Source organism: Dipodomys spectabilis, unplaced genomic scaffold (assembly GCF_019054845.1).
Source record: "Dipodomys spectabilis isolate Male_0828 unplaced genomic scaffold, ASM1905484v1 ptg000054l, whole genome shotgun sequence".
NCBI lineage: Eukaryota > Metazoa > Chordata > Mammalia > Rodentia > Heteromyidae > Dipodomys > Dipodomys spectabilis.
In genome coordinates this window covers 42,870,634-42,891,031 of record NW_024870731.1, presented here as the reverse complement: position 1 = coordinate 42,891,031, position 20,398 = coordinate 42,870,634, and the positions used below count along the sequence as shown (strand labels likewise).

Sequence of the window (20,398 nt, the reverse complement as noted above, 5' to 3'; positions counted from 1 at the left end):
TGACGGCCTGGCTTGCCCTTGTATTTTACTTCTGAACCTGTGTGCAGTGTGGAGAGGATGTCTATTTGAAAAGAGGTATGTGCACTTGGGGTAGCCAGAAGGGCCATGTGGCTGAGACAGGCGATCAAGTAGGACTCTGATGTCTAATCAACACAAATTTGTTCTTCATTCATCCTCTGCTCATGTATATATAACCAAATGTGAACATCTATTTTCTGAACCTTCTAATATGAAAATGCTATACAGTTTCTAGCTTGAATTTTAATTGTCCACACATTTGTTTTCACATTTTCATGGAAGCTTTATTTTTGTTATAGTAAGTATAATGTTCTTTTGGCTACTGCGTACATATCAATCTACATTTTGGACTTGAACATTTATGTATCATCATTATGAGATTTTGATATATTACAGAGTGAAAATAGGAATATTGATGGCATTGCATTACATGAAACGAGACCTCTAAGAGTTCTGTATATGTCATATGTGGTAAGAATAGAGATGTTCATCCTATGTAAATACATTTGGAAATAATAGAGAAATTAATTCAGAAACATATTTTACTCTGAAAACCTTTGATGATAGTGATAAGTGTGTGTGTGTCTGTGTGTGCATATGTACGCGTGTGCACACCAATACCAGCCTTGAACTCAGGGCCTCCTAATCTCACTGTTTTCTTTCTCACAATTTATTTGGCTGATGTTCTTCTACTTGAGCCATGCCTCTGGTCCAACCTTTTGCTCATTGTTTTGGGATGGAGTCTTGTGGACTTTTCTACCGTGGCTGGTTTCAAACCATGGTCCTCCTGACCTTCTTATGATTACAGATATGAGCCACCAGTACCCAGCTAAAGTTTTTTAGTTATTAATAAATCATTGACTATGTAGAAGGAACACAGTCTCCCAACAAGATGATTAGAAGATGTGCTAGGGTTTTTTGTTGTTATTTAAGTGCACAGTTATCTGTTGTTTTCCTAGGAGAGAGAGAGATGACTGTATTAGGTAATTTGAAGTTGAATATATGTACAAAAGATGATTAGTTTTGAAGGTCAGTGATCTGGTATTATTAAAAATACTTTAAAATTATCAAGGACTATATTAATTTTAGAACTTAAGGTGACTTTTTATTCTGTCATTTTACTGACATTTCTAGAAAGATGTGACTGTTCTTTAAAACCACTGGAAAATACATACACTCACTTTTTTGTGGATGAAGATAATGTAGTCTGTATATACAATGGAATTTTTTTTTTTTTTTTTTTTGGTCATGGGGCTTGAACTCTGGGCCTGGGCACAGCCCCTCAGCTCTTCAGCTCAAGGCTAGCGCTCTACCACTTGAGCCACAGCGCCACTTCCTACAATGGAATATTATTTAGCCTTAAAAATGTTGTTTGCAAGATATGTTTAGCAAAGTGGCCATCAAGTATACAGATATTTTAATTTAATTCTGCTAGTATCACGTTGAAAAATTATAAATAATGTGTTCTTTCTTTCTTAGCATTATATATATATCATGGATTTTATTGTGACTTCATTATTATGTGTGTTTATGTAAATGTCTGTATATAATGTGCTTCAGTCATTGTCACCCTTCTTCTTCCCCATTCCTTTGTCCCTTTCTTTCCCCCTTTGTCCCTTTCTTTCTTCTACATTCATGTTTTGTTCCGTTTTTCCTCTTCTATTTCACATAGAGAAAAACACATGTAATACTTTTCTGTGCCTGGTTTAATTCACCTTAACACTATGATCTCCAGTTCTGTCCATTTTCCTGTGACATAATTTTGCTCTTTAAGGCTAAGTAATATTCCATTGTGTATATAGACCATATTATCTTTTTCCATTTATCTAGTCTGATTCCATTACTTGGCTGTTGTGAATAATACCTGGATAAATATATGTATCTAGGTACCTCTACTAAATGCTGACTTTGATTCCTTCAAGTATATACCCAGGAATAGTATGGCTGAACCATATGTTAGTTCTGTTTTTAGTTTTTTGAGGAACCTCTGTACTGATTTCCATAATGGGTGCACCAATTTTTATTCCCATCAACAGCATCTTAAGTATCCCTTACCCTCCCTCACATTTTTTCAGCATTAATGATACTTCTGTTTCCTGAATCTTTTTTTTATTTTTATTGCCTTTCCTTCTTGTGGAGACAGTGAGCTCTCTGAGGTCAGTTCTGACACAACTTAGCTGTGTATCCTCAGTGAATGCAGGGATGAATTAGGATTCCAACCCTACCAGTAAGGACAAATATCTGTTGAGCCTAAATGTTTTTATGCAGGTTTTCAAAAGGCTTAAAGAAAAAAAAAGTACCAAAATCTCTCAGAGATAGAAGATACCATATATAATCCTTATAGAGGAGATATAGATAGATAGATCGATAGATAGATCGATAGATAGATAGATGCCAGGTACCCATGCCTCACATCTGAGCTACTTGGAGGCTGAGATTGGGAACAGAAGAGAGATTCTCAAGATCTCAACCCTTAGCAGGGCATGGTGCATGCCTGTCATCCCCAGATACTTGTTTCAGACCAACCAAGGTAGATAAGTGCATGCTACTCTGTCTCAGTGGAGAGAAGCTGGACGTGGTAGCTGTATACCTATGCTCAAAGCAATGATAAGAAGCCTAAGGTAGGCAGATCATGTCTCAGGCCCACACCCATGCAGGAAGTTAGACTCAATCTCAAAAATAACCAGAAAGGGGCCAGGAAGGTGGCTCAGTCAGTGGTAGAGTGCTTGCCTTGAATGCATGAGGACCTGGGGGTTCGATTCCTCAGCACCACATAAGCAGAAAAAGCCAGAAATGGCGCTGTGGCTCAAGTGGTAGAGTGCTAGCCTTAAGCTGAAGAGCTGAGGGACAGTGCCCAGGCCGATATCAGGCCCACGACTGGCCAAAAAAAAAAGAAACGGGCTAGTGACTTTGCTCAAGTAGTAGAGTGCCAGCCGGCCTAGTAAGTGTAAGGCACTGAATTCCAACTCAGTACAAAAACAAAAAAATCACATCCACCCTCCTCCTTTTTGTTTTCTGTGTGTATGTGTGTGTCTGTGTGTGTAGCTTGAACTCTTGATTGGCCTTTTCTGCTATGGCTAATACTCTACTATTTGAGCCACACCTCTGCTTACAGATAGTCTTTAAGATTTGTCTACCTAGGCTGTCTCTAAACCACCATCTTGAGATCTCAGACTCCTGTGCATAGCTATAGATGTGAGCCACTCAACTCCTTATTTTTAATAAATAAACACACTCTGTGTATTTGTCCTGTGAAAATGGAAATACTGGGAACTAAGTAAATAGCAGTGTTAGATTTGATCTTTATTTTTTTCTTGTGGGATATATTAGTTTCATTTGGGACTGTATAGTCTTGAACCAAGTTTTCTTTAGTCCTCAAACTGTGTTCTTGAGTTAGAAAAAAAGAATGGTTTAAGTTTCTCAGGGAAGAGAGCAATAGGAGGGAAACAAAAACATCACTCAGTAGGATTTACAATAAACGAAACAGAATACGTAGATCTTAAATCATCTCTCACGAGGCACTTCTCACTAAACTTGTTTTTGTTTTATGGTCCTAAACTCAGAGAGCCATTTAACATCTATGTCCAAGTATGTGAGCATTTAAAAAAGTGATTTTCAGAAATTGCTACGATTTAGGAACTTTACGTGTTTCCTTTGTAATGAAATATTTTATTGGATTACGAGGATGACCAAAATCCTAGTATCTATTACAAATATAACATGCCTCAAGTAAACTATAATACATACTTACTTTTTTAATTTAGGGAGTGATTTTTTGCTTTACAAATTAATGTTTTACTGTTATGTACTGATAAATGCTACAAGGATGAGCCTTAAAAACAGATGGTGAAACATCAACTCAAAATAGATTAAAGACCTTAACATCAAACCTGAACTCTGAAACTACTGCAGGACAGAGTAGGAGAGATACTTGAACTTATAGGCACAGGCAGGAACTTCCTGAACAGAGTCCCAGGGTCACAACAAATTGTAGAGACTTGACAAATGGGACTACCTTAAAATAAAAAGTTTCTGCAAAGCTAAAGCTATAGCAACCAAGCTAGAAAGACAACCAACTAACTGGGAAAAAATATTTACCAGCAATGTATTAGACAAGGGGTTAATATCCAGTATATACAGGGAACTCAAGAAACTAATCCATCCCAAACCTAACAAACCAATTACTAAATGGGCAAGGGAACTAAAGAGAGACTTCTCAGATGAAGAGATAAAAATGGCAAAGAAACACATGAGGAAATATTCACCATCCCTGGTTGTGAAGGAAATGCAAATAAAGACAACCCTGAGATACCACCTTACCCCAGTCAGAATGGCCCACATCCTCAAGTCAGCCAACGACAAATGCTGGAGGGGATGTGGAGAAAGAGGAACCCTATTACACTGCTGATGGGAATGTACACTTTTTTTATTTATTGGGGCCTGAACTTTTTTATTTATTGGCACCACTTCTGGCTTTTTTCTTTTTTCTTATGTGGTGCTGAGGAATCAAACCCAGGGCCTCCTGCATGCAAGGCAAGCACTCTACCACTGAGCCACCTTCCCAGACCCGGGAATGTACACTTACACAACCACTTTGGAAAGCATTCTGGAAGGTCCTCAGAAAGCTAAAGATTGACCTCCCTTATGACCCAGTCATACCACTTCTAAGCATCTATCCTGAACTACAGGAACCAGTATACAAGGACACATGCACCTCCATGTTTATTGAAGCACTGTTCACAATAGCCAAAATATGGAAACAACCCAGATGCCCCACCACAGATGAATTGATCTAAAAATTGTGGTATCTATACACAATGGAATATTATGCTGTCACTAGAAAGGACAAAATAATGGCATTTGCAGGGGAATGTATGGAGCTAGAAGAAGGTAAGCCAAGAGCAAAGAGACAAACGGCACATGGTCTCCCTGATAAGTGGTTGTTAAATCCAAAATGTAAGGTCATACGACAAAATTAATAAGACTTAAGAAGCAAAAGTCTTCCACTCATCTGGTCAAATCACTACTAAATAACCCCATGCTGCTGATCACATATATGGTATATATGTGCACACCGGAGGGAAACCAGGAAGAGGACACAGAACTAGAGGGAATCAGGGAAAAACATACAACAGTGGGACCCATCAGCTGCACTGGACATGATCAAAATGAACTAAGCAACTCAATGGCAGCGATGGGAGGGAGGGAACAGCTGGGAAAGAGGGAACAGCTGATGCTATGCAAAACAAAAGAAATGTACATACCACCCAATGTGGAAGAAATAACTGCATTGTCAAAGCTCATAGAACTCATAAATGTTATAGACCGTGATAGATAATTTGCCCCATGAAAGTTAGAATGTGTTTGTGACTTTAACTGAGCATCACTATCCCACAATACTATGAAATTGGGGAAATACAAATTTTGAAAAAAAAAGCAGATGGAGAGGGCTGGGAAGGTGGCTCAGTGGTAGAGTGCTTGCCTTGCATGCATGAGGTTCGATTCCTCAGTACCACGTAAGCAGAAAAACAAATCTGGCCTTGAAGCAGAAGCCAAGAAAATTCCTCTCAGAATCTACAGAGGTAAACTTTTTTCTTTTCTTCCTTTGCTTGCTTCTCTTTGTCTTTCTTCCTCTGTCTGTCCCTCCCAAAAAGAGAGCCTCAATGTCTTACAGTGAAATCCCCAATTTCTTCCTATTTTTAGACAACTGAATTAGGATAATTAGTTGGATTCATACCAAAGCCACAAAGAATGTAATTCAACTCTACGACCCTGAGCCCCAAGGAATCTTGACCTTTTGACCTGTAGTAGAGCTTGTTCTATTTAGACGATCCTTTTTTTCTTCATATTCAACTAAGAAACCACTCTTGTAGTCAGTGGTATTAATTACTAGATTATAAGAAGTTAGGGTTTTTATTCATGATTCCAATTTTGTCAAAGGTGGGGTTTTGTTTGCTGCTTTTATTGTTTTGAGTTCATTTGTGGCTTGCGGTTTTTTTGTTTGTTTTCTCCTTGGTTGGTTGTAGGGCTTGAACTCAGGGCCTATGCACTGTCCCTGAGTCTTTTTACTCAAGGCTAGCTCTCTACCACTTTCAGACACAGTTCCACTTCCAGTTTTCTGGTGGTTAATTGGAGATAAGAGTCTCAAGAACTTTACTGCCCCAGCTAGGTTTGAACCGTAATCCTCAGATCTCAGCTTCCTGAGTAACTAGGATTACAGCTGTGAGCCACTAGTGCCTGGCTGTGGTTTGGGGTTTTAACTCAGATTTCTACCATTTGAGCTGTATCTTCAACCCTTCTTGTTCACTTACATTTCAGATAAGATCTTGCACTTTTTGCCTAGGGCCACAGTCTGACTGAGATCCTCCTATATCTGTCTTCCACTTAACTAGAATTAAGGTGCATACCACCATATCCAGCTTTGAGATGGGAAACATTTTTGCCTGTGCTGGTCTTGAACCATGATCCTCTTACCTCTCATAGTTGGGATTACAGGTGTGAGCCACCATTCCTAGCACACCAAGCAGTCTTTTGAACATCATTTATAAAAATAAAGGGTCTAGAATCAAATAAACTTTTCTAAAATTCTAAAAAAAAAGAAAAAGTCTTGGAAGTTAGAATGATTATAAAACTTTATCCTCCTTTGATGATTTTGTTTTTTTTGGGGGGGAGGGTCTGGTCGTGGGGCCTGAACTCTGGGCCTGGGCACTGTCCCTCAGCTCTTCAGCTCAAGGCTAGCGCTCTACCACTTGAGCCACAGTGCTACTTCCGGCTTTTTTCTTTTTGCTTATGTGGTGCTAATGAATCAAACCCAGGGCCTCATGCATGCAAGGCAAGCGCTCTACCACTGAGCCACCTTCCCAGCCCCTGATGGTTGTTTTTATGATTAAGAAAAGTTAGTTATGCCAGCCATGTACAATTGTAAACCCATTGTTCAAGACAAAAAAAGATGAAGATTATAAAATATGCAGTCTTCACAATTTAAACATGACTGTTACACTAAGTTAAATGAAACCAAAGTTTCCCTTTGTCCATTCGCTTACAGCCCATAGAAGTAGAAGGTAGAGGCAATTTCCTCACCACTGTTATAAGCTTAAGTTCTTTGTGTCAGTTTCATTAGTGTGGAAGAATTTCTTCCTCATAATGATAATAGTGATGGTAATAATACACTAAATGCCAATTCAGACTTTGCCAAACAAAATTGCAGGCAGTATGTTTGGGGTAAAAACCTTTGTTTTAAATAAAAATTCAAAGCATTTAGTAATATATGGACAAAAAATTCACATTTTTCAGATATTCCTATATAACTGTCATGTCTGAGTTGGTCCATTTTAGGTAAAAGTGCAAATAAAGTGCAATACTGTGTCACTCACTCCCCAAGTTCCAAACACTAAATTCATAGACATGACCTATGTCTCCATTTAAAAATGGAAGGATTTCATGATAAAAATACTGAATACATACACATATAATTGAGCAAGAGTTTTATTATGGGTTCCATTAAGAAATCAGGCATAAATCTTTTAATAGGTAAGGAAACATTATGCACCTTTGAGGAAAAACAGTACCTTTGAAACCTAAATGGAAGAAAGAAAAAGAATGTATTGAAGAATGCTTATAACACTGATATTTTTCAGCATCAGGTCCATTTTAGCTATTTTTATTTGTGTGCTGATATTGGTGGCTTGAACTCAGGACCTTGAACTTTGTTTTTGTTTGTTGTCAAGGCAAGTGCTCTGCCAATCTAGTTACAGACCACTTCTGGATTTCTAGTGGTTAATTGAAGAAAAGAGTCTCATGGACTTTCCTGCCCAGGCTGGCTTTGAACTGTGATCCTGAGGTCTCAGCCTCCTGAGTAGCTAGGATTACAGGAGTGAGCCACTGGCACCCAGCGAGGATCTTGAACTTTCATTGGGCTTTTTTGGTCATGGCTGGAGTTCTACCACCTAAGCCACACCTCCACTCAAGTATTTTGCTGGTTGCTTAGAGATAAGAGTCTCATGGACTTTCCTATCCAGGCTAGCTGAACGGAGATTCTCAGATCTCAACCCCAGAATATCCAGGATCATAGGCATGAACCACTGATGACTGATAACATTTGTTTGACACAAGGTGTTTGTAACTCAAGCTACCTTGGAACTCACAATATAGTTCAGGCTGTCTTCACATAATTCCCCTGCTTCAGCCTCTGGAGTGCTTGATTACTGATGTTGACCACTATCTGGCTTAGATTTGTATTGTTGTATGGTGTTGGTACTGGGGCTTGACCTCAGGGCCTCGTCACTGCCCCTGATCTTTTTGTTCAAAGCTAGTGCTTTACTGCTTGACCAAGGCTCTACTTTGGCTTCTTGGTAATTAATTAAATATAAGAGTGTCATGGACTTTACTGTCTGGGTTGGCTTCAAAGTGCAATCCTCAGATCTCAGCCTCCTGAGTAGCTAAGGTTTCAGGCATAAGCTACTGACACTCGCTATTTGCTTATTTTAATTTTTTTTGTGTTCATCCTAGAGCTTGAACTCAGGACATGAGCTCTGTCCCTGAGCATTTTTGCTCAAAACTGGAGCTCTACCACTTCCACAACTCTACTTCCAGCTTTTTTGGTGGTTAATTAGAGATCAGAATTTCATGGATTTTTTTCTGCCCATGTTTCTTTGAACTGTGATCCTCAGATCTCAGCCTTCTGAATACTTAGGGTTATAGCCATGAGCCAGTGGTACACAGCTGGATGTTTAATTTTAAAGGAAATAATTTCTGTATCTATTGATGATTCTTTTCTTTCTTTCTTCTTTTATTATTTTTTATGGTACTGGGCTTTGAACTTGGTCTTTTGCTTGTTAGATAGGTTCTCTACCACAGAATCTCATACCTCTAGCCCTTTTCTATATTAATTTTTTTTAGATAACGGCTCACTTTTGGCCAGGAAACATGTCTGGACTTCACTCTGCCTATTTTACACTTCTGAACACAGGATAACAGATACATGCCCCATGCCATCCCAGTAGCTAAAAAGGAGTTCTCGGGCTGGGGATGTGGCTCCGTGGTACAGCGCTTGCCTAGCATGCCCAGCGCCCTGGGTTTGATTCCAAAGAACCACACAAACAGAAAAAGCTGGAACTGGCGCTGTGGCTCAAGTAGTAGAGTGCTAGCCTTGAGCAAAAAGAAGTATTAGGGACAGTGCTTAGGCCCTGAGTTCAAGCCCCAGGACTGGCAAAAAAAAAAACTCTCAAAACCTTTTCTTCCTATGCTGGCCTAAAACCACAAATACGTGCCTGGCTAGGTTTTTCTTTCTTAGCATTTGGTTGGTTGTGCCAGTACTGGGACTTGAACTCAGAGCCTCTCACTCTCTGTTCGCTCCAAATCATGATCTCAGCCTCCTGAGGAGCTAGAATTTCAGACGTGAGCTATTAGCATCCCATTTATTTTAGCCTTTTGATATAATAATGAAAGACATTGATTTTTCAGATGTTGAGCTACATAGCACAGCAGTACTGGATGAATCTTATTTGGTTTTAATGATTTTTTAATTCCTTATTGGTAATACTGAGGTTTGAATTTATATTCACTCTTGTTAAGCAGGTACTCTGCCCCTTGAGCCACATTTCGAGCCCTTAATTATCCTTTTTCCATATTGCAAGATTTACTTGAAAAAAAAAAAAAAAACCTTTGAATTTGTCTTATTTAGTTTTAAAAGTAAAAATGAATTTACATATTTTCTAATTTTGATGTGGATTATAAATATCTACCTTAGAAATCTTGATTTCTTTGTCACTGATTATCTAAAACTCACTCTGTGCTTCATAATTTAGATATTGACTATATGTAGATAGGACTTTAGATTAAAATCTTGATGATTTGGGAAATTTTGCATTTTTAGGTATTCATTTGACAAAAAGAAGACTGTATACCTTCTTTTAAGAGGTCATATCTGATGTGTGTGTGTGTGTGTGTGTGTGTGTGTGTGTGTGTGTGTGTGCGCATTGTCTTTCTTTTAAATTGATTTTTTCCCCTTACTTAGACATTTTGAGCTTACTGTTTTAGTAGATTAATTTCTTTAATGCACCTTCAATCATTCACTAGTGATTTTCGAATGGCCAGGGAATTGTGATACACATCAAATGGAAGTTTTAGAGAATGACTTCCTAAAAAGAACATAATTCTTGTGTTATTCTGTTGATGAATGGGCTGTTTTCTGAATTTTTAAAAAATTCTGTGCAGGGTTATATTTAAGGAATCAGTAATTTATGTAGCAATGAATATGAGAATGTTAATATAAGTGATAGATTCAGCCCACATTCACGTGTAAGGGGTCATATAAACTGACTCAGAGAATAACACAATATCTAAAGAATTGGCCTAGCTCTAAGCAAGAGAGCGCTGCTGTGTTTGGAGGTCAGGAGTAGGTGCTTCTTTCACAGAGTAGACATTCACTCTATCTGCACTTTCAGATTGTGCATAAATTAAATGAGTATGTTCTAACCTCTCCCACACATATAAAGACAGGTTCTAGCCTTACCATCCTAAAGATAAACAGAAAACAGGCAACTTAGGTTGGATATAGAAAAGATAATCTATTGTTTTGGAGGGTTTTGTTTTCCTGGTTCTTACATAAAACTTTTCAATATTTAGTTCTATTTCCATAAGACAGTAAGAACTAGACTCCAACTCAAGTATTCTGATTTAAAATAAGAATAGTTAAAAAGATTTGAGACAAGTGAAACATTTTTTTACCCAGGAGACAGCAACCTTCTGTATCATCAGTAATTCTGCATCCAAGGAGAACTGTACCTCTTATAGATCAACAAAATTGTAATATGGAACAAAACAGCATTTTCCACAAATGATAGTGATTGGTGTCCTGCTGGAGGAGGACATTGACAGAGGAACTCAGCATTGTAGACAGGAACCCAGTAGGCACTTAGAATATCTGAATCACAAAATCATCACATAGGGACGATGAGACCATTTCTAGCAGAATTTATTCTGTCACTCATTCAGATTAATTTTTGTGTGTACATACAAGTGCATTTCCTGAACATCCATCTCCATTTAAAGCATCTGTGCTATGTGTAAAGAAAAATGATTTATGCTACATGTTAAATATTCCTTTTTCCTTATTATCCTATTTCCCAGAATAGCACTTTTACAACAGTAGTTAAGACTTAGTCTTAATAAACCCAGTTCTCAACCTCAGTTCCTTATGAGTTGAGATTTAAAAAAAATTACTAAAACCTTTTTATATTTTTACTTCTCTAAAATAATAAATATGTATGCCTTTGGAATTTTTAAGAGATCAAAAAATCATGTCTATCTAAAGTTTCCCAGAGTCCCAAATCTCTTCATTCCATTTTGTTTCCTCTCTTCATATTTGACCCAAAAAAGGTTTTATAAATGGAATTTTGCATATATGGCTATAGTTATTTAGTCTCATCCCATTAATACCATTAGCTAAATATAGTGGAATAGTTATCTGAGGGAAGTTCTTTTTTGTAGTGCCAGAGCTTACATTGTTATTGGCATTTAAGAACTGCATCCCATAAGACTTTTATTCAATAGTTTACTAGATATGAAGGGGTTTGCTTGATAGCCACATTATTTCCTAGTATATTTTGAACAAGTTGGGTGTGTTTTATGTTTGAGAATTTTTTCTTTTTTTTTCTTTCTCTTTTTATTCAATATTGGGGTTTGCACTCAGAGCCTCACACTTACTAAGCTGGCATTCTACCACTTCAGCCACATCTCTAACCCTATTTTTTTTTTGCAGGTTAAAACCTTAAGCTAAGGTCTTGTGAACATTTTTTGCTAGTATTGGCCTTGAACCATAGATTTTTCTTTCAGTCTCTTGAGTAGCTAGAACTAAGGGGCATAAGCTACTAGCACTGACTATGTGGGGAGATTTTTTTACAGGGGTAAGTTTTGGTAAGTATTCTTTTGTTTTGTTTTGTTTTGATCCGGTCATGGGGCCTGAACTCTGGGCCTGGGCGCTGTCCCTCAGCTCTTCAGCTCAAGGCTAGCGCTCTACCACTTGAGCCACAGTGCTACTTCCGGCTTTTTTCTTTTTGCTTATGTGGTGCTGAGGAATCGAACCCAGGGTCTCAGGCATGCAAGGCAAGCGCTCTACCACTGAGCCACCTTCCCAGCCCCTGGTAAGTATTCTTTTGAGACTTTGTTTCCTAGTTGATGAGGAACTCACTGAATGTTGTATAAATTCATACTATATAGAAACACCGGTTACCTAGTATAGACCTTGAGTACATATAGTAGGCAGCTGTTATAATGATATATAAAACTTAAGAAATCGTACTTAAAAATTAACTTACTTCCTGTTAGCTCTTTTTAAAAGATCTCCACTTCCCTCTTCAAAATCTGAATGGCAGTACACCAGGGAAGTAGAATGCTAGCACAGCCATTTGTTTTTAACATAGTATTGAGGATTCTTGGACTCTATCTCCAGGTTGGTCATAGACATTGTGTTTTTTATAAGAGAGATAGGTTACTGAGGGGACTCTGGATTTAGTTTTAGGAATCACTCTGAATCCTACATTAATGGAGCATGTGTTGCAGAATTAAATGTAGGTTTTTAGATTAGTCTTTAGATATATAGGGAATGAGCATAATATGCTCTCATACATTGATTTATTTCATTCTTACAATGAAACAAAGCCAGTATTATTCCTCTTGTACTGATGAGGAAATTGGAACTCAAACTAAAAAGCTTGCCCAAGGTTACAAAGCTAGCCAGTGGTGTTTTTTTCTGTTCCTCTACCTTTGTCTCCTATCCAGAAACCAGCTATGTTCTGGGCATTGCACAGGGTACTAATGACCTAATATTGATCACAACAGAGCCTTGTACCTAACCTGGAAAAGAAAGGCGAAGTGAAGGGAATTACAAAAGTAGTGTGACATTCTCTCATTTTAAAATTAGTGGTAATCTAATTATTGTAAATATCCCTGCTCGTGTCATATACTCCCTGTATGGCTGTTTTCTCTTTTAAGAATGCTAGCAGTGCTTTATTGGATTTCCAAAAGCTTTATGAAAAACACGTATCACACAGATGCTCAAGGGAGGCAAAATGTGTGATTTGGCTCATTATCAAGTCCACTAGCAGGATCAAAGTTTAGAGCCAAGGTTCTAAACTCAGTAATCCTTGATATTACACAGTAGTCACTATCAGTTTACACATTTTAAAAAACCAAAGCTGGGTTTTTGAAGCTATGTATGTTTTTATTCCTCTCTAAATGTACATAACTTATTTTCTTCCATTTTTGAAGATAAGAAAGGTCCCTCCAGTCTACTTTAAAATGTCTGCCTCTTTCTTTTGGTAGCAAGGACATGCTTTGTATTGGTGAAGTGGGATGAGTTAGAAAGAGACTAAAACCCTTAGGATTCAGAATGTCTGGCAACGCTACCCTAGAGGCTGAGCACCACAACTGCAGATGTACAGTTTCCCATTGGGGCATTAGCTCTGAAGAGGAGGATTCTTGGGCAACAACAAAGCTGAGTAAGGTCCCTACTGTTGTGGGCAGAGGTGGAGCTTTGGAGTGAATTGTGGTGGTTCAGAAGGTGTTGTTCGTGTTCGGGCTATGTACTCAAAAGAGAGATTATAGAGTTGATGCAGGACATGACAACAAAATGTTTTATAATCTCATCATACAAGCCAAACAGAAGAGTGAGTTCTAAATATTGCTAATGCATGTTTAAAACTTCAAGGATATTTTTCTATTCATTTTTTATGATTCTTATTAGTTATACTGGCAATTTTAACTGGTAGCTTAACATTTAATTTTGTTTAGCACTTGACAACTGAATGTTTTCTAAGAAAACTTATTCTCTTCTTCATAACTGTATAATAATGAAGTTTTTGAGTTTTCTGAAATGTGAATTCACAGTTTTATAAACTGTAAAGCCTATAGTCTGATTTTTTTCTTTATTACCTATCTGCTCTATAATATTGAGTGAGAGGCTGACCTCATCTTCATCTTTGAATTGATAGTGGTGTTACTAATCACACCCTTTGGGATAACTGTTATATCAACTATATTTGGAACTATACATGTAGTAATATACTAAGGTGTTATGTATTACAGTTGGAGAACTCTATGACTGATAGGAAGGATAGGAAGCATTCTCTCCCCCTCCCTTTCCCCTTATTTTTTTCCTATAAAGTACCAAAGAAAAATGAGTTGTCTTATCAGAAAAATATCTAGAGATCTAAAGTCCTAGGAGTGTAAGCTGATGGCTCATGACTGTAATCCCTGCTACTTGGGACGTGGAGCTGAGAAAGGTAACAAACAGTTCAAGGCCAATCGAGGCAAAAAGTTAGCAGAAGTCTACCTTAACCAACAAGTCTGGTGTGGTGACATATGTCTGTAATCCCAACAACATAGGAAGTATAAGTAGCAGAATCACAGTCCAGGCCGGCAAAAATAGGATCATATCTGAAAACTAAGCAAAACAAAAACAGAAAGGTCACAGTGGCTTAAGCCTATAACTGCTTGGGCAGTAGAGCTCACAGAGTTCTGGGCTAGTCCAGGCAGGAAGTTGGTGATAGTCCATCTCAGCCAGTGCTCCGCACAGTGATGAGAAACACACAAGTAGGATCTCAGCTCAGGCTGACCCTAACTGGAAGTTACCACCAGAAAGAGGCTGTAGGCATATATCAGCTGGTAGAGCACCTGCCTAGAAAGTACAAGTAATGGTAATGAAAATAGCAGTAAGTTGTTTGGGATGAAGAGACTTTGTCTGAAAGAATCCATTCCACATATTAGTCTTATAATTTGTATTTCCAATTCTGATGTCATTCACTCATAGTCTATACTGTCATTTATATAATGTGACTACAACTGCCCTCACACTTTATTTAACTTCAGCTCCAAATACTTCACGTAAAAATATAGAGACAGGTACTGGTGGCTTATGTCTTAATCCTAGCTACTCAGGAGACTGAAATCTGAGGATTGTGGTTCAAAGTCAGCCCAGGCAGGATTCTTACCTCCAATTAACCGTCTAAAAGCTGGAAGTGGAACTGTGGCTGAAAGTGGTAGAATGCTAGCCTTGAGGAAAAAAGCTCAGGGAGAGCATCTAGCCCGGAATTCAAGCCCCACAACCTACAGAAAGAAAAAAATATATATAGAGAGAGAGAGGAGTATCTGCTTATCCCACAGATTTATCAAAACACATCTTAGAGTACAGTGGTACTTTTCTGTAAAGTCTTTCATAAGAGTGTTTAATTCCTTCCACATCTCAATTTCCCTAGAATTCTGAATTGTTCATTAAGTTCAAATTACAAGAAAATCTTTCTGAGATTTGATTCAGTCAAGATTTTTTTTCATAGCAACCTTCAAGCATGAGGAAACTGGGGTTTAATGAGACTTGTCTACACAAGCAAAACTGCCAAGACTGGTATTAGCTCAGTTTTCTTTTTCTTCCCGCCTAAGTTAAGACTTTTGAAAAACATAAAACTATTTATTTCAGTGTCACCAGTATTTACAATAAGGTAAACAATATACAGTTGAGTAACATTCTGTTTACTATGAAGTTTTTTTGGCTTTTGTGGAAAAGATGGAGCTTATAAGTAAGGAATGTGTAGGAGTAAAGAAAAAGTGTGCAGGTCAATAATTATAAAATTTGTTCATTTGTATATGACAGAGGTCCTGATTTGCCAACATCTCTAACCAGCTGATTACATTTCCATGAGCCAGGATATTCCAAGGTTTTTGAGCTTTTAGTCACAGATTTCAACATTCTCTAAAGGAGTGGCTCACGATAGGATCCTTTATATTGTTCACTTAGTCTTTGTTAACTGAGTAAAGGAAACCAGGATTTGTCTGATTTTCTCATCTAGGTGGGAAGTTGGTAAAGGTGGGAATTTTGGAAATAAACTATTGCATTTACACATATGTATGGCAGGGGCAGGAGGACCAAAAGTTTGAGGCCAGCCTGGGCTGCCTAGCAAATTTAAGTTCAGCCTAAGCTGCCTGGTGACCTTGTCTCAAAAAAAAAACAAGGACTAAGTCTGGCGCCTGTGGCTCAAGCCTATAATCTTAGCTATTCAGGAGGCTGAGATCTGAAGATCGATCTTGGTTCAAAGCCCAGCCTGGTCAGGAAAGTCCATGAGACTCTTATCTCCAATAAACCACTAGAAAAGTGGAAGTGGCGCTGTGTCTCAAGCGATGGAGCGCTTGCCTTGAGCTGAAGAATTGAGGGATAGCACCCAAGCCCCACTACCGACAAACAAACAAAAAAATCTAGGACCAGGGATATAACTAGGTGATACAATGTTTTCCTTATTTTGAATTTAAAAAAAATCAACATCTCAAACTTGATTTTCACTAAAATGTAGTTACTAACTCACTATTAATTAAAAACCTGAGATTCAGATTCTAGTTGTCATTCTGCTCACTCTACCTATGTGTGTATGGAAAAGTATACGTATGCTACAATATGAGGACATTCATGCTGTACTGTTACCTGCCAATTTTGCCAGGACCAAGTCAGCCTCATCTGAAACTTGACATTGTGTAACAAACATGGACTCTCTACTGCCATCCATGTCACCAGTTATTTGTTACTTGCCAAGGGATCAAAAGTCTTTGGTTTGTCAAAAGCAATCTGTTTTCTTCTTTGACTTGCAGTTATTACATGTATTGTCAGGAAAGGTTTTTTTATACCATCCTTTTTTCTGCTATCTTCATTCAAATAATTCTGGACAATCTAAATTCCCAGGTACTGTTGACATCTATAACTGCCTTCCACTTAACCACACATTGGTGTGGTACTTATTCTACAACTGAGTCTTCAGGCTCTGCTTCTTCTACTTTTTTACGCTTCTATTCTCTTTCCCATTTTTTGCAGTTTTTTTTTTTTTTTTTGAGGTCATTTTTAATTACAGACTTGAAGAGCTATTATTCACCCCCTCAGTCCAGGTCGAGGTCTTGCAGTATCTCTGCTTTCAAACTTCCAGCTTGAGTCACATCCTGTGATAGGGGCCGGACTCATTTTAAAATATGGCATTCAGTCTATAATCAACTACAGCTATATTTTAAACCTGGATTGATCTTAAGACTAGGGTGGTTGAGAAGAGCACAAGTCCTGTTAAGAAATACTTCATAGAGAAATGACTCATTAAAAATAATTTTTGAGGTTAATTCACACATATTACCATTTAACAGTTGGTAACATTTCCATTATTTCTATTCTGGATATTATGCTTTGAATGTATATGTATGGAAGGTTTTGTGCATGCATATGGTTTTATTTCTTTTAGCTGTACATATGGGACTAGAGTTGCTAGGTCATATAGTAACTCTATAGTAAGCTGAGAAAATAGTTTCCAAAAGTACCGCACCATTTTACATTCCTTCCAGTAGTATATGCGAGTTCCAGTTTAAACTCTCCACATTCTCACAAACTCTTGCTCTCTCTCTCTCTCTCTCTCTCTCTCTCTCTCTCTCTCTCTCTTTTAATTATAGCCATCCAAGTGTGTGTGAAGTACTATCACTTTTTCTTTGTCCTTAGTCTGCTTGGCATCAAACCCTGGGCTTCATACATACTAAGGAAGTACTCTATCACTGAGCTATACCTCTAGAATTCACCTTTTGAATTACATTCACCTGATGGTTAATGTTAAGCACAATTTGATATACTTATTACCTATTCACATACCTTCTTTGGAGAAATGACTGTTTTTTTTAGTGTGTGTGTGTGTTAGTAATACTGAAGTTTGAACTCAGGGCCTGATTCTACCGCTTGAGCTATACTTTAACTGTTGGATTCTCTCCTCCCCCCACCCCCAACAATACTGGGGCTTGAACCCAGAGCCTCTTGCTATCACTTGACTTTTTGGCTTTTTTTAATGGCTGGTGCTCTACCACTTGAAGCATGCCTCTACATCTAGATTTTTGGGGGATTAATTGGAGATAAGGGTCTCCTGGACTTTCCGGCACCAACTGGCTTTGAATCACAATCCTCAGCCTCCTGAGTAGGTAGGATTATAGGCATGAGTCACCAACACCTGGCTTTATTTTTATTTTTAATTAACAGTTGTGTATACTCATTGGGTCCTTGTGATAATTGATAAAGTATATCTAGGATACACTGACCTTTGCACATTGCTCTCTCCAGTGATTGGCTTGAGAACTCTAATGAGTTGGGAAACATTGTTGGGAAATAGAAGCTAAATAGTCATACCAAAAAGCTTTTACAAGAAGAATAGAACCATTTTTATTCCTTGAACTATCTCCTGTGCTGCTGACTTTCTGACAAGTCATAGTTCAAGCTTTGTTACTGCGTTGCTTCTGTTGCCACTGCTACTAAGCTATCAGGCAATGGACATGCCTCTCCCTGGTGGAGTGTAGCTTTGGAGACACTGATGTGTCAGCTGGCACAGAGGAAGTAAAGAACTTGGAATCTGCAGCAAACTTTTAGCTAAACATGAAGCTTCTTCATAGAAGGCCTTGGAGATTGGTCTCTGGGAGAATATATCTGAAATAAAAGTATGAAATAGGAAAGGCTACTGGCATATCTTCTATGAAGCATATGGTTCCAATAGAAAGATCTCTATCACAGAGAGCAGAGTTGTTCTCAGAAATGGCTGAAAGTGGGGGACAGCATTTCCATGAAAAACATTCTTTGGCAGAAAGCAGATAGTATGTTCTAATTCTGCTTTTAGATTTATGTACGTGCATCTGTATTTAATGCTTGATGGGGAATAGTAATCAATTGTTAATCTAGTTCTCCCTTCTCCTGTTTAGTGTTTCAGATCTGAAATTAAACTGGGTAGGTTTCCAGGTTTTTTCTTCTTTTCATTGAACCTGTTAAAGTGGGAAAGGGGTAAGAATTCTTGGGCTGTGACCACACGGAGATTATAAGCTGATTTGGTGATGACCAACTTCTGTCAACAGCCCAAATTAGATCTCTGACCCTTTGGCAGCATTATGCAAAGGAACACGTGGCCTCTCTATCACTGGAACTGTCTCCAGTATCAAGCTTACTTGAAAGCTTACCAGAAAGCTAGTGCACACCTAACTTGTGTCCCTTTAGTTCTTATAAAAACTCATTCACTGAACTGTGATTTTTTTAATAAGGTGGAGCGTTTCTGTTGTTAGAATTGTCAATGAAGATGTTTTTCTACCATTTATAAAATCATTGTTAAAGATTTTGCCATTCACAAGCTCTTGCCTTGCACGCATGAGGCCCTGGGTTCGATTCCCCAGCACCACATAAGCAAAAAGAAAAAAAGCCGGAAGTGGCCCTGTGGCTCAAGTGGTAGAGCGCTAGCCTTGAGCTGAAGAGCTGAGGGACAGCGCCCAGGCCCAGAGTTCAGGCCCCACGACCAGACCCAAAAAAAAAGATTTTGCCATTCAATTTTTCTAATATGCAGATCTACCTGTGAATCTTTTCTCTCGTTAAATGTGCTGAGAAATTCTTAACCATGTCTTTGATAGTTAGTGAAAATTCACTGAAAGCATTTGTTTTGGTTGCCAGAAAAATCAAAAGTACTCAGTTGGGGTAACTAAACTTAGTTTACATTTCTAGTTTCATTATCTGTCTCTCTATTCTTCACTGTGGGTCTCTTGTTCTTTAATTTACAGTTTTATTGTATTCTTACAGAGTACATACTTTACACTTTATCCAAAATTCCCTTTTGGAGATAGATTATGAATTAATTGGTGACAACAGAATTATGTAATAATACATTAAGTCTACTCTAGACCTTGTTTTTCTAATAATGTAGCACCTGAAGTATGCTTTTTCAAACATACAGCAATATAATTGATGAGCTATACATACGAAGATTAAAAGTGTTTTGTTTTTAAAAAGAGGTTTACAGTTTTCTGCCCTGAAACATGTAAAGCATATAACAAATGGTTCTGGGCCTATGGGCTTATTTACACCCTTGGTGATAGTGGAATATTGAAACTAAGTCCATATGTCCTATATGTATTGTATAGCTAGTATTTATTGAAAGTATAAACTTTATTATCTGGCAGTTTGGTTTGGTTTGGGGTTTTTTGGTGCAAGTTCTTCTTTCTTTTTTGTTTTTGGTTGGTCATGGGGCTTAAACTCTGGGCTTGGGCTCTGTCCCTGTGCTCATCAGCTCAAGGCAAGCGCTCTACCGCTTGAGCCACAGTGCCACTTCTGCTTTTCTAGTGGTTTATTGGAGATAAGAGTCTCACGGACTTTCCTGCCCTGGCTGGCTTTGAACCGCAGTCCTCAGATCTCAGCCTCCTGAGTAGCTAGGATTACAGGTGTGAGCCACCGGCGCCCAGTAATTTCTTATTTCTTAACCCAGATTGGTCTAGAATTTACCATGTGGCTCAGGCTGCCATCAAACTCACAGTGCTCCTCTCAGCTTTCTGGCTGCTAGGATTCAGTCTAAGT

General features: G+C 38.2%; 1 protein-coding gene across 1 annotated transcript in view; it reads left to right on the top strand.

The window, feature by feature from the left end:
* Positions 1–20,398, top strand: part of Tmcc1 (transmembrane and coiled-coil domain family 1) — a 100,152-nt gene that overhangs the window by 29,994 nt on the left and 49,760 nt on the right. The gene's annotated exons all lie outside the window — the stretch shown is intronic.